The sequence below is a fragment of the Falco punctatus genome (assembly GCF_963210335.1).
Source record: "Falco punctatus genome assembly, chromosome: 8".
NCBI lineage: Eukaryota > Metazoa > Chordata > Aves > Falconiformes > Falconidae > Falco > Falco punctatus.
In genome coordinates, this window is record NC_137588.1 from 10,091,633 (window position 1) to 10,107,099 (window position 15,467).

The following is a 15,467-nucleotide window of genomic DNA, read 5'->3' on the forward strand; positions in this document are numbered from 1 at the left end:
CTCCAGTACCAAGCTGCATTCAGCCTTTCCCATGGCTCCTTCCAGTTCCCTGTGGCCAGGTTGCTCTAGACTAAAGCAAACCTTGGATGGAGGTGCCTCCCCTGAGCCGGCGAACAAGGGAGAGCTCTACAAAGCTGCCGTAGTGAAGCAGGGAGAGCTTTCCTTCTGCTTGCTGCGGAGCTGGGCTCTTTGGCACCTGCCATTTATTAACCCCTTGCTCTCACACCTGTTCTCGCTCTCGCACCTCCGGAGCTCCGGAGCCACTTCTTGCACCTCCCACAAGTGCACATGCTTTTGCTCCGAGAGCCTCCCTGGATTTCGGACCTGTGTGTGATCAGAATGAATTAGACTTGGCTGAGGCATGGGATTATTGCAGACCTGTCACTTCACAGTATGTTCCTGTTACAGCCCACACTCATGTCTGCTAGTATTTTAAAGTAAACTTTAATTAGCATCTTCCAAAGGGTGTGAATAAATTGTTTTGTTGTTGTTTTAGGTTTGGTTTTGTTTTAAGGAAAAGAGTGTTTACTCACCGAGGACATGTTTCCAAACTCTTCATCCACGCTAGTCCTGGTTTTCTGATATCTCACCGTGCGCATTACAGTGAAGCTCTGCTTGGTGCTGGTGGAGGGAGGCAACATTGCTCAGCAGTGGGGTAGGACATGCTGTGAAGGAACATGCAAGCACTGGAGTATTTTGGGACCACGTTGGAGCAATGTTGTCAGACTCCTGATGGCCATGTGTCACCCATTTACTAGCAAACTATTCCAGGAGAGTAACTCCAGGCAAAGAAGAAAGATCTGTAGTCCAGCGGGCATGGCTTGGGCTCAGAGCCCTGAAAGGTCTTAAATAGCTTCTGTCTGACAGTGCTGCAACCCAGCAATGTTGGAGAGACCTCTCCCTTGCTGTCAATAACACATCTGAGATGCTGTTTGCGAGCGGTGTTGAGCATGTTTTCCAGCCTTCACTCCAGAAAGGGTGAATCGGGTATCTGATGTGGTCCAGAGATTTGCTTATAGACAGCAAAGGGATGCAAAGGATGTTTGGTACGTGGCTGAATTCCTGCAGAATTCCTTTACTGCTGAAATTAAGTATCTAAATACTGTGTCAAGTTTTCTACCCACCCAACCCCTTTACTGGACTGGTTTGTGAAAGTGGTGGAATAATGGATCGGAAGGGGATGAGCTACACACCTGTTTGCCCTCTTTATGGGAGCGAGTTGAGGATGGGCTGAGAAATCAGGCTGGGACCGGGGTGTTACCGGCTAGTGTTGGCACAGAGTAGGGATCCCCGCCACATACCGTCTGTTTCAAAAGGTGGTGTGTGGGGTGAGGAAGGTAAACTCACTGCCTGGAATACTGGAGGCAGGAAGAAGCAAACTAGCAGCAGGGGGGGGGAAAGCTAAATTTAAAGGCCTGGGTGGTAAGCAAAATTTTTCAGAGGAAGGAAGGTCTTGACTTGGATGAGCTGTGAGGACCTCATTGGATTTTGCATCGCAGGGAAATGTACTGGAGCAAATGTGCTGGTATGAAGTACTGAGGCACACAGATCGACTCCTTTTGGTTTCACCCATGCATGGCTTCGGTTCCACCCATCTTGTTTAAACAAACGTGCTTGGTGGGGATAAGGCAAGGAAAATCCTGTTCTCTGCTTGTGTTTGTTCTTCCCTCTGCTCCTCCAGCAGGGACACTCGAAACACAGATGGAGCTCAAGGCGTTAGGTTTTAACAGTTCCAAATCAATTTGATGTGCCCTTAAAAAATCCCACAGTCATTTCCAGCGACATCCGCAGAGCTGCTAACAGCTGAGCATGTGCCCAGTCACTAGCTGCTGCATGTTATGGTTTTCTCATGCTGAAAACCATTCTTTTCCTGTTATGTGAAGGCTTCAAGTGTGGCTTTCTGGTGGCATCAGCACAAGAGCATCTTTAGAAGTTATAAAGTGGTGTTATCTGGAGTAGCAATATGGGAGCAGCAGAGTGGTGGACACCGGGTTTGTCACCTTGTGCTTCTGAACCAGCTATTCCCAGTTTCCTGGTGAGATGGCTGTCAGTGAGTGCCACATTAAAAGGCCTGCTGTAGGTCGTCAAGAAAAGGATAAAGTTTGGGAATCTAAACACCCGATTCTCTGACCCAGTGGAAGTGAAAATGGGCTACCTGCACAGCTCAGCTCTCAGTACCTTCCAGTACCTCCCCCAGCCACAACCCGCTCCTTGAAGGAGGACCCTCGGCCTACTGCGAAAGACTGGAGAAGAGTTGCCCCCCATTGCTCCCTAGTATGGGAGGGGGGGAACACATGATGGAAAAGAACTGGCAGCCCATGCTGTGCTTACCCACTGGTATAAGGCGTTGTCCTTGTTTGCATGAAAATACATATTTAATTACTTGCAAAAATAACAAGAGGTTTCAAAATAGGAAGGATTATTCTATTTATGCCACTTCTGCTTTATTCCTTCCTCCAAGGTCTCATAGAAATGATGGTGGGAATGGACTTCAGGAGGTCTGTAATCCAACCTCCCATCTGGAGCAGAACTGTCTCCAACACCGGATCAGGTCAGCTGTGGCTTTGACTACCCAGAGTTTGATCACTGCTGTGGATGGGGAGATGTTGCCACCTTTCTGAGTGAGCTGTTCTAGGTCTGTGCTATCCTTCTTGCGCATTATTTTTTTTCCTTAATGTCCAATCTGAACCTCATAAGCCACAATATGTGGCCATTGCTGCTATCAACAATTACCAAGAAGGGTGGCCCTGGGGTCACCGCAGCTCCCCTTCAAATCCTGTGGGCTGGAGCTTGACTGTAGGTGACACCAATTTCCCTCTTTTATTGTTTTTGTGTTTTGGAATGACTCTTCGTTCTCCTTGGCATTGCTATTAGAGGAAAAAGCAGTTTTCTGTGGCCATGACCTCCCCATCTGGGGAAGAGTTGTGCCAAATCCAAGCCCTATGGGAAGGGTGGGAAAGCCCAACCCACGCAAGTCCATAAGGCAAACTGTGTCTTTGAGGAAGAGTTCGCTTTCTTTCTTTCTTCCATGGCTTATTCTGCTGAAATTAAAGAGAGAAAGCAAGGAAAATTCAGTAGCTATTAACATTGATTATCAATATAAGGAATTATAAGGGACAGAGCTCTGATCAGGAAGCTCTGATGCAAGTTCCCAGTCTTCCCTATTGTTTTCCTCTTCTTCAGACTGGTTGCTGCATGTTGCTCCATCCTGGGGGAAGCAGAGCACTCAACACTTTGCTCACCTCTCCTGTGACCTCTCCAGTGCCGCACCTTTGTTGGATGACAGCAACAAAAACAGCACAGAGAATTCCCAAAGGGTGAGGACTCCTTAATCCTTTCAGAAAACCAACCTGATACTTCGTGGGTGGGTCCCCACTAGTCTCAGAGTAAATTCACATCTTCTTCCTCATCCACAGCTCTCTGCCTCTCTGATCGCACTGAGCGCAAGTGCCAATCCCAAGCGCCTCTGGCCAGTCTGCTTCCTTGTTTGCAAAGGCAGTGCTTCACGAGGACAAGGGTCTTACCCTCTTAACATCCCAGCTGTCTCCCTTTTCCGAGTTCCACATATGGCTATCTAATCATGGGCCAAGTTGTCTGCCTAGCAGCCGGTGAGACAGTCCCCTCGTCACCACTGGCTTACATTGGCTGACAGTTTTGCTGCTGCTTCAGTGACCTCCCTCAACATTTTCCATAACTGTGCTTCTCTTTGGACTGAATCCTTTGTCTCTTTATTTAGCATCTTTCTTCCATCCTCTGTTTTGTACAGTCGCATCACCATGGTGTTGAGACTCCCTGTGGCCGGTATTAGATGTAAACCATTGACATGTTGGAGAATTTGCCTCCATTTTCAGAAAAAAAAGACTAAAAGAAGTCAACCGTCCAGGTTACATGATAGATTGCAGGTGAGGCTGGGCTCACAGATACCATTCCTGTCTAGTCAGACCATCCTTTCCATTTGGTGCTTAAGGAAAGACATGTTCCATAGGGCAGACCCCAGCTCACAATCCCTGGGCTAAGAAATCTGGACATTTTCCTGCCTTTCCCTGGATTTGTAAGGTTGTGATTTACCAAGCAAGAACATAGCAAACCAACATCTTGTTCTACAGCTTCACTGCAGGGATGATTCATATGGACTGCTGATGGCACCTGGCACCAGGCTGTGGCTGCTCTTCTGGAAATAGTGAGTCCTTTGTGGATATCTGGTCATTAGATGATGAATTTTTGTTTGCTCTCACCTGAACTTAATTCAGACTCAGGTGCCACACATCTTCATTAATCCTCTTAGCTGTGATTTGGTTGCACCCTCTTACCTGAAAGAAAGGAATTTGATAATGCACCGATGAAATGAGCTGCAGCGATCTGACATTCAAACCCAGACAAACAAAACTCTCTTGACTCGCTTGGAGAAAAACCACATCAATTACATTGTCAGTTGTATTTACCTTGCACAGTCCTGAACCATCCCAAGGCTGAAATGTGCTGTCAGTGTCTGGGACAATGTCTCTGCGGTTAAGGATGTGCCCGGGTTGCTGGGATGGACTGGGGGCACGGCACACGGGTGTGCATCTGTGGGTGCATGAGGCTGCAGGAACGTGGAGGAGCAAAGTCTCCAACACACAAATGCCACATAATGTGATTGAGTTCAGCAAAGCACATTTTGTAAGCTTGGGCTTGTTTAAAAAAAAAAAAAAAAAAAAAAAAAGAAGGAAAATAAAAAGAAATAAACCTGCTGGAAAGGAGGGGGTTCCCAAGATCCTGCAACATCAGACACTGCCAGCATTCCTGTGCCGTGAGAACACTGCAGTCCAGAATCACTCACTTTGTTTATTTCTCCCCTGGCCTTTGCTTCTTGCTTACATCCAGCGACTCACGCTGTACGGCAGCGCGCTCCTCTCCCATTCGTGGGGTTAGAATGGAAACTTTGCTCCTTACGGTAAGCTGGGAATCACTGGCTGTGTGCCCACACAGGGGAGCAGAGGAAAAGCGCCCTGCTCAAGCCCTGGGCTCGCAGCACCATCCACTCTTGTCTCTCTCCCCAGCACTGCTGGTGCGTCGCTTCCCGGAGCTTGGAATCCTGCCGGGGCAGCTCTGGAGAGCGGCTCTCTCCCGAGGCTGGCGAGCGGCGCACAAGGAGGGTATTGTTTTGCTGTCGTCTACCTCTGCACGTTGGATGGGGAAAATTAAAACAGACACATGAGCAGATTAGGTGTCAGAAAACGTCTAATTATGGCTTATAAAATTACCAGCTCAGTGGCTTATGAATGGAAATGTGCAGGGGAACCCTGTATCAGTGTAGTCTCCAGCTTACCCCTGAAAGCCTCATCTCCAGAAAAAAGGGAAAGGAGCAAAGCCACCAGGGCGGTCCTCTACAGCCGTGGGAGATGCAAACAGTCCAGATCCCATCATACCTGGGTCCCTGGGAGCGGTGTGTGCCCTGTGTTTCAGAACAGCCTGTCTCCCAGAGAGCAGCAACAGATATGCTGCGATTCACTGCACAGATCCTCCCTGCCCGCTTTCAGCTCCTCAGAGCACTAATGTGCTTGCTGTCGTGTTTTTTGCTGAATGGTGGGGATCGATGCTGGAGTCTGTGCCTACATGCGTGATGCTTCAAGAAATTCGGACGGAGGCCTTCACCCCTCCAAATTTATGATTTGATGGCTTAATGGTTATGGTTTGGTTACGGTTTAATGGTACGTAATAATTTAATACTTCTCACTTCTAACAATTTCCCGTGAAATGTGGGGATGACAGCAAATAAATTTTGTTCTCGCTTCTGACCATAGTATGTTTTATGGTATAAAATCTGTAGGTTCGTAGCCCATATGATGAAGACTGTCCCCAGAGGTCTCTGCCAAAGCATGGCAAGGCAGAGGTGTGACTCCCCCGCAGATTATCACTTATCAAAAGTTACTTGGAGTTTGTGATGGGACTTTGTGTTGCACGTGAAATGCATGTGCACAAATAGGAATTCACCGAGGTTTTCTCCAGCCATCTCCTTAAACCTTTCAGGATAAGAATTTCAATGAAGCTTCGGTGCAACAACAGGAAAAGCGTGACAACTTTTTTTAAAACTTTCTGCAAGGTAGCTACAATCTGTCCTTTCATAACATACCAGCTGCATCCTTAACTGTTGGAGAGCCTGTATCCCCCCTCTCAGTGGCTAATATCCTATTTCTGGTATGTCGTATCCATCTTCCTGACCGCTCAGAAGCCAAGTGCCACTGTGGAGTCCAAGGGTCAAATCTTGGATCAGTTCAACTTGGTATCATATAGGCCATAAATGCAATGGCTTTTCCTCCTGGTGACTCATGAAAATAGGTGTGCCCTCAACTTCTTTGGGAGCATTTAAGTGGAATAACTCAAATGGAAAGGGAACGCCTTATACTTTGCCTTGTGTGCTTGTACTAGTCTGGCCACAGCACTGGTGAAGACCCAGACTTTCAGTCCTGCATTAGAGAGATCCTGGGCACAAGGTTACATGGGGAGTTGTTCAAACAGGGTTATCTTTTACTGGGAGCGGTGTTGGGCTGTTTTGTGCTTTAAAATGGATTGCAAAGGATGCATGTCCCTGGGCTGCAAATCTCTACCCTTTGAATATCCTGTGCAAACCTGATGAGTGTTTTACTCATTGCTTTTCTATGCAATTTTCTGTAACGTCTTATTTTTGTAACCAAAACGATGTTCTCCTTGAGAAAATCCCTGAGCTACTGTGGTAGGTACACAGCCTGGACTGCTACCAACCCTGGCAATAGTTAAGTCAGAAAATCTTGGTAACTCTGAAAGCAAAGTTTTGTTGAAGTGGATGTATAAGGATACAGGCTCCCCAACAGAGCTGGCTGTGCTGCACGGGTCACTGCAACACTTGAGGTGGCTGGGGGTGCGTGTACACAAAAATCTCACAGGCTTGGACTTGTCTGTCTTCTACTTTATCCCCATATTCATACAAATTTGTAGGTTTTCAGAAAGTTAATATGAAAGCTTTAACTGAATCAGCTGGAACAAGACCCTTTCCTCAAGAAGAGGAAAGGGGCTCCTCTGAGGCGGGTGGGCAGGTGTTACATGCCAGCAAAGAGAAGGGCTGCACGGCACCTGCGTGGGCTTTTGCAGGCGGAACTGCGCTGACCCAGCCACGCCGCCTTCCAGCTGAATGCATCGGAGCAAGTCTGAAACCAAGAGCTGGGGGGGTGGCTTTGGCAGGTGATGCCCTCAGCATCGCTCAGTGTATTTGCTCAGGCACAGCATCCTGAGATCGTGCAAGTCCCACTTAGACACAAGCCTCCAGATGGCTGCAGCTATCACACCCACAGGTATACCTACCAGTAGAAATGTGGTCTGAATACTGGGGGCCAGTTTGGTGCCATTGAGGCCGTTTTTTGGCTCAGGCTAGGGTCACCGGTCCAATGTGCTCAGGAGCAATGTCCTAGCTGTAGGTATTGTCGTCAGATGGTTTTGATGGGATGTCTCTGTCACTACGTGCAGAGGCTGACCTGGCAAGCCAGTTTGCACGCATGAACTTCAGTGCCACTTTTGGTCAGCACTGTGCAGTGTTTAACATCCTAACGGAGGAATCTTGACCCCAGAATGGTGAACAGCAAAGTCCCTGTGGGGCTGAGATTTCACAGGGCTTCCCCACACATACAGCCTGTCAGATTTACGGTGCAACTTCCTTTTTTCTTTGGTGCAAAATTGTTGGGTTTTTTTCCCCTAAAAATTACCGTTTTCATGTGCATATCTGCTTTCCACCCCAAATCTTGGTATTTATATATCATACTATGACAACCAAGCTGTTTCAGCTGAAAATCAAAGTATTTTTCTGCAAAATGACTTTAGCATCCCTCATGGGAATTGTGGTTTTCAGTACCTTCTGCTTCCATTCTCCTTTCCAGGCCAAGTTTTGTTGCAACCAGCAGCTCCCAGGATGTGCGTAGACAGAGAGCTAAACTAGGAAAGTCTTTACCTTTCAAGGTCTTAGGAATTTAGTTGAAAAAACTTAGACTACAAAACAAAACATGGGGAAAAAAAGCCTTAAGGGACAAAAACTGAAGAACAGTGACATATTTTTGAGTCATGATATTTCAGTGAACAATATTTTTCTCCTGTGGAAAATTCTGATAAAACCAAAATTACGTATCAGCACTTTCTAGAGGAAAATACCATTTTCTCCAATTTTTACTCTAGTCTACTCCTATAACAAGAAGAAAGTTGTGACTGTAGTTGGCTTATGTGGGATTTTAAAAACCCAACCAAATGCATCAAAAGCCTTCAAGGTATTTCATAGAAAAATTCTCTTGAGTTTCATAATGTTTGTCCAGTATCCTGAAATTCAGGAAAGTATTTTGATACCTGGAAAGTTTATTTGCAGAGTCACCGAGCTGGATGTATAGCTGGCTGAAATCAATCTAACTCCACTGACTGGTGCTGCAGTGATTTACAGCGCTGGCAAGTGTTGCTTGGTGATTTGAGCTTGCAGTTTGCCGTGTGTACAGCCATCAAACCTGGGGGCTGCTCGATACACCCAGCTTGGGCTGCTTTCATTTATCGATGGGGGAGAACTGGTATAACGTGGCTGCAACTGTTTATATAAATGTGCTTGTTTCCATGAAGGGATAGGCTTTAAATATTTTTTTTTGTGGTTTCTGATTGTTTTGTTTTGTTTGTTTTGTTGTTGTTGTTGTTTTTAATTTAACTATGTCCACCTTAGTGGTTTGCTGTTATTAACTGTGTTTTGTAAATTATAGTACCTCTGCTGAAACGCTGGGAACTGGGTGTATGCTAGTCCCGTCTGAGGAAAAAAACAAGCTTTTTTCAGTTACGAAGTTCCTCTTAGAGTTGGAGAACAAGGCATTCAGCTATGCCAATCCATGGAAATCACTGGTTGTGTTTATACAGCAATTAAAGGGGGATTACAGCCGCGGTGGAGCTCGGCACTCCATCCCCTCCCCTGCGTGCACCCGGAGCCTCAAAGCCACATTGTTCCCTGGAGCCGTCAACATCAGCCTGGGGACAAGGCGGGTCGCGAAAATGGGAGACAGTACTTTCTGCCAGGGATTGAGATTTGAAAAATAAATAAATAACAAAAACAAATGAAAAAAAGGGTGGGGGAAGGAATGATAGTTATGTTTTCTTCCAAAAGTGTTTGCCATGGCCATCCTTGGTGCAGGGCAGCAGGGAAGGGAAACGTCCTTTCCAAGTGCACCCTGGAAATCACCCTGTAGGGAACATGTTGTACAAGGCGCTGTACAAGCACGTGGGCAGGGGTTGTCCTTGCTCTGAAAGCGCTGACTTAGCATGAAGGACTCCGTTTGGAGGTGGCATCCTAAGGGCCGGTGCTCCTGCTCTGCTCAGAGGTCTTGCCAAACCCTCCTGCCGGGGGTGGTGTGAGTCACAGGGGTGAGCATGTCTCTCAGCGGGATCCCTCAGGCTCGCTGTGGTGGGATGGCCACCAGTGGAGCCGGATTCCTGCTCCCCATGGAAACAGCCTCCTGTAGTGCCCATCCCTGCCCAGACAGCCCTAATCCTCCTTCCGCAGTCACCTTAAGAAGCCTCCTAGCTCTCTTATCAGTGAGGATCTCCCTTTGGCAAATATTTGCAAGAGGCTGCTTTGCAGGTAGGGCAGTGAGCCAAGGTGGGTGGCGGGGGCCCACACCATGCAGGAGGTGCTGGCGGACACGGGACAGGGGGCACAGTGCAGCTGTGGGGTCCCTGTGGTGTGTGGGGCCACCGCAGCCCCCCATCACCCTCCTGCGTTGGGGACACCTGGCCGTGCTCCTGTGGGTTGCAGCATCCCAACCTCTGCTGTTAAAGCAAGTGTCAGGGTGACTCCCCAAGAGAAGATGACCTCTCGGTGACAGGGAGCATGGTTGGAGGTGGGGAGATGCGGGGTTTTGCTCAGAAAAGAGCAAGCAGCTTTTTTTGCAGAGAGGGGAGATTTAGCAGGGGACAGGGAGCCCTGCTCCACTCCAAATGCAAGTCCAAGTGCTGAGGAGCCGCAGGCTATTGCTGAGAGACAACAGCTTTGCAGTTAAATGGTCAGATAGTTCCATTCTTAGATTATTTTTTTTTAAGACCCACTAGAAAACGAAATCCGGCATTTATCCTGCCTGGAAAACATATCCACTGGAACACAGCAAGCAGCAGAAGAGCCATCAGTCCCTCCCCAATGTAGGGTACAAACTCAAGCCTGTCCATGGGTTACGCTGATGCTCACATGGACATTTATTTCCACAAGTAAATGTATTTTTACTGGGTGGTGGAGCAAAAGCTGTTCTGGGGGTGCTGCAGCAGAGGTGGAGAACTGAACCCCCTGAGCACAACCAGCATGCAGGCTGGGCGAGCAGTACCTGGTGGGTTTTTCCAGACCCGGTGAGAAAAGGAGCTGGGTTGGTACAAGAGAGGGAAAGGAAAGGCTATCCCAGGAGCAGGGGAGGCAGCCTGGGCACTAGGGATGAGGAGGAGACAGTGCACGCACAGTGCCACAAAACCTGACAACGCGTTTTGACACAGCAACTCAAAGTGTAGGACAGTGAAAAAAGCTCGAGCAGCCGATGAGAGATGATCCTGGCAGCAGTGTCTTGGACAGACCAACAAGAGTCAAAATGAGTCACAAGGTGCTTCCTGCCCAGCCTCCCCATCCGCGGGAGGTGCGTGTCGGTACAGATCGGGCTGCAGGTCCAGCCCCCAGATCTCCGGTTGTCTCAGAGCTCAGAGCTGTGTGGCCAGGTTTGTAGCTGAAATTCATAGTGAAACTGGTGCTTGCCCCACCCACGGGGGCACACGGGGCTTGAGCAATCTCTGCAAAGAACATGGAGATCTTCAAAGGAGTTGAAAAAGAAAACATAACCACCAAAGAAGAAAAAAAAAAAAAAAAAAAACAAACACAAACCCAACCAAAAACCAAAACACCAACACCAGAAAACAGGCTTTGGGAAAGTAACAGGTCCTGCCCCAGCTTTTGGTCTGACCTTGGCTGCGGCCCTGGTCAACGGATGCACCAAACCCAAGTGCCTCACTCCTAAACATGACAGCACGTAGGTTCGTAAATGTCTGTGCATGTAGGTGTAAGCTCACTTTTTCTTTCTTTTCTCTCTGCAGCATGCAGTCGGTCATGCCTTATGAAGAAAAGGTGAATGTGAAAGCTGGAGGGGCTTTGTTACCCTGCTAATGGTACGTAAAATAACAGGGGCCTGAGAACCACGGAGCTGGAAGCAACAGTCAGCTAATGCAGTAACATCCTTCTCCCTGGACGGGCAGCGTTGGGAGCATCTGTGGAAATGAGCTGACACTGCCTAGTGCAGCACAGTAAGTGAATGATATCTGGAGTCTTGGAGCATTTGTTGTCTTTCTACATCTCCCCCACATTGCTCTTCCACGCTGTGCAAACTGGCCAGTGGGAAAGGAGATGTGCCTTCACAGCGGGAGGTCGAGGGCCATTCAGGGTTTGGGTTGGTTCCGAAGTCCCTTTGTACACACATCCCATGTCCCCTCTTATAACAGGAGGATGCTGGTTGCAGAGGTAACGCTTACAGTCCAAAAACCCTGGCAAAGGAAGAAGTAACGATCTTCTACTTGGGTTGAGCCTCAGCTTTGTCTCTTCTGCCCGCCGAAACCCAGGCAGGGCCCGGCAGGCTGCCGGGCTTGCAGGGGCATCTAGTGGCTGGATGCTGTAGAAGTCACCAGGCGTTGCAATGCTTTCCATACCCTCCTGCAATATCAGCTTCAATCAGCCCTCTCATCCTTAACAGCTTAGTGTCCCTCATTACACGAATACAATCAACACCTGGAGGTCAGAAATGTTGCCAATAATCTGATTTAAAAGATATCCCTCTGGCCATTGCTCCCTTCCCCCTCCTTCCCATAATATCCGTTTTGGATAAGAAGCAAAACTTCGCAGGTGGCTTCAATCCTCCTTCTGTTGAACATGTGGAAATAACGCTTAGTGGCAGCGGCATCCCTTCATGCATCACTGTGGCTTCCCCGAGCACACCGAGGAGCTGCTGTGAAGAAGACCAGGTGCAAACACCAGTTTGGAGGAAGCCTGCTGCTGCTACTACTACTACAAAATTTTTGGTCGCATGATGTACGTCTCGGCTTAGAAAGACCAAAGAAATCAGAGTTGGGTGGGAGGAGGAAACATCGTCACATGTCACTTTGCAAAGCCAAAATTTCTTAGCATGCTACAGGTGTTTGGGACCAAATCTGCTGCTGCCGGCAGCGAGATGCCCCAGGGAGAGCATGGCACAGCCATGTCTGTGGCCGTCCCCAGCTCCAGGGATGGGGAAGGGGAGACAGCCAGGGACACCGCAGTGACACTGAGCGCTGCGTTTGCTTTCTTTAGATCTTCAGAGGACAATGCCTGTGCCAAACGCTCCCTGAAAGTAAAAGTGCAATGCAGCATATTCGAGGCTAAAAAACAAGGCTCTTTTGTAAGGACCCGTGACTCATGTCTCCTGGATTTTATAGGAAAATGCACATAAAAGCAATTACTAGGGTGTGAATTATTTTGTTTCTTAATGGCCTGACAGTTTTGACAGCTCCTGGCTTGTTATCTATCACAAACTCTGTTGATCTCCCAACTTTAACATGGCTTTTAATTATACTTTCATAAGAGTAAAAGGACAGACAATCTATAGTCTGGTTTCCATTCAGTATTTAAACAACAAGGGAAACTTTTCCTCCTAGCAGGGTAAAAAAGGTGATTTGGATGTCTCATGTGGTAGATAGGTTTAAAAAAACCCCACACATAGTTCAGAGTTTGTTCTTTGCGCGAGTGGCAGGTTGACCAGCGCTTTCCTTCCCTCCCCTTTCGGAGCAGCTGGGAAAACCTCCTCGCCCTGGCCGTGAGCCTGGCTTGCCTTCGCGATGCCCGTCCGTGCTGGCGGAGGTTTGAGTTTGTGGTGAGCTGCAGGTGTTATTCCCAGGCAGTGTCCGATCATGGAGGGAACTCCTGGGAAGGAGATGGGGACATGGGGATGTCCCTGAGGGGCTCGGGTCCATGCCTGGCATGGCAGAGGTACAAGGGTTCCCATGTGTCCCAGGATATAGGGAGGCTTCAGAGGCCTCCCTCGAGACTCCGATTTAGGGTAAATTCCTTTTCATGGTGGGAGAAAAATACCTTTTGGTGAACCTGGTAGAGCTTTTGATTTCTCATCTAATCTTGAACATGTGCAAGTTTCCTCAATGTAATAGTAGTCACTTCTCAAAATTATCACGAATTAGCTAATTGCTCTTCATAGCTGAAACAGAAAAAAAAATCTCTTAATTCAGAATGTGAAAAATAAATCGTTTGATCACCACAGGTCTGAGTTACCAGTGCCTTAGCTATACACCTTGCTCTGAGGGCAGTAAGCTGCCCTGCTGTAGAGGACTGAAGCTGAGTTAATTAGCACTGATAATATACGACTGTGGGCTGGCTTCAGGGGCGGCGGGTTGGCCGATGTAGATAAGGTGCAGGTGTGGCTGGTTAAGTGAAGTGGTTGAGAACCAGTGAAGAGAGAGCAGCCGAGGAGGAGGAGAAGGTGAGAGAGGAAGAAGCAGAGAAAAGAGAGAGTGTGCTCTGGGTGAAGTGAGATGGGAACAGCAGAGGGATTGTATGAAGAACATGCTGGTATGAGGTGGTAAAAGACATTGTTGCAGCTTTATGGTTTCGAGAGTGCCGCAACACCCTGTGTCACCTAGAAGCTCCTTTTCCTTTCCAAAACATGGGCTTGTCTTCTTGGCCCTGCCAATGCTCAGCAGCTCTGTGTATGTTACCCCTACGGCCTGGGCTTCTGCTCAGCCCCTGCTCCAAGAACAATGCTACTACAGCAAGTGCTAGAAGGCTAGATGTGTTAAGGACTACAAAGAATTTGGAAGCTATAGTGATGGATGTCAAGTAAACTGAAAGAGGTAAGGTGTGAGCTGGAAATAAAGTGTAAATCAAAGTTATGAAGGTTACCCTAAAGTTATAATGGAAGCCACAACAAACAAACTTACAAACTAAGTTTACTGTATTTTCCCAGATCAGTCATTTAAAAGTTAGGAGGAACTGGGGTTAGGGATGCTTGAACAACACGTTTTTTTTCTCCTTGTGTATGTTCATTAAAACATTCTTTAATGCCAGCATCGTATATACTTTTTTCCAGATGACCTGTTATGAGCATCTGTTACAATACTGTAAAATAACGGCATAGGGATGTGGTTTAGTGGTGGACTTGGTAGTCCTGGATTAACAGTTAGTCTTGAAGATCTTAAAGGTCTTTTCCAAATGATTATATGGTTCGACAATTCTGTATATGACCAGAAGGCCTCTGGAATTGCAGAGGTATTAAATAGATCCCATACATCAGTTGTTTGTTGGTCTGTCTAGTGACAGGCCACTGTTTATCTTATGATAAAATAGCATGCTAAGGAAATGCCTCTCTGAACTGCATTTCTATAGAAAATGTTTTTGTATGGAGAAAATATAAGGAAAAGGTAAGATGAGAAAAGTAAAAAAAAAAAAAAAAAAAAAAAAAAAAGAAAAAGTAACTTGAGAAATTCAGGGGCAATAAATCACCACGCCAGATGGTATTCATCTGTGAATGCTGTGCAGAGCTATCAATTTAAAAAATTGCACAGGAGTGTGCCATTAAAATGCAGACATAATATCTGCCCATCTTGGCAGTGTCTGGGCAGGTAAGAGGTGACTTGGTTCCACCTGCCAACATCTCTAGGTGCCCACTGCAGCCTTCAAAAATTGGACTTGTGGATTGTGTGTCTATTTACTTAATGATTCTCTTCATTATCATGAGGGAGTGCAACTAGATGAGTGTATTCTGAATAATATTTTGAAAATCCATGAGATTGATTTACAATGATCTTCCTGCCAGCTTACAGGCCTGCTGAGAAAAAATGCTTTATGTCGAGCTCACACGCCTTTCACCTTAGCAGGGCTTTTGGATTTGTTGGCCCTGTGTACAAGGAGACAGCCTGTGGTACACCTACATGTGGTTCTGAAGATCAGGAGTGAAGTCGCATGCTGCCATCAATGTGTAACCCAGCAGAAGGTGCTCCTGCCGTCAAGACCACTTTACAGACCCATCCTGGTCACCCTGAGTGGGGCTTTTCAGGTAATTCCCATCATTGAAGTACGAGGGGTGGGAAATAATCTGTCTTAATCCAGCCTTGGGTCTGCAAGATAGAGCATCATCGATAAGAAAGCATCCCCAGCTGGTCAGTGGGAGCTGCTGGCTCTCCCAGAGAAAAAAGTTATTTAGGGACCAAGCTGTAAAATACTGGGAGAGTGCAATCAGCATATCAGCTGTAAGGGAAAAAACCCACCGCCTTTATCTAATTTGGGAGTTTAGCAATTCTTTGAGTGTTGGCAAAATAATGGACATAAGGGTATCCAGGAAAAGGTGCAGAGGCAGGTAGTACATGGATTATGAAGCTTACATTGAGAGCTTGGGAAATTGCAGTCTGCATAAACCGGGACCTCAGGGATGCCAAGT

The 15,467-nt window shown here is 47.3% G+C and overlaps 1 protein-coding gene across 1 annotated transcript in view; it reads left to right on the top strand.

Moving 5' to 3' along the window:
* IKZF2 (IKAROS family zinc finger 2) overlaps positions 1-15,467 on the top strand; it is a 193,275-nt gene that overhangs the window by 152,907 nt on the left and 24,901 nt on the right. Inside the window, exon 10 of the mRNA XM_080399859.1 lies at positions 2,462-15,086. The gene's annotated coding sequence lies outside the window, so the exon portion shown is untranslated. The remainder of the gene's footprint in view (positions 1-2,461; positions 15,087-15,467) is intronic.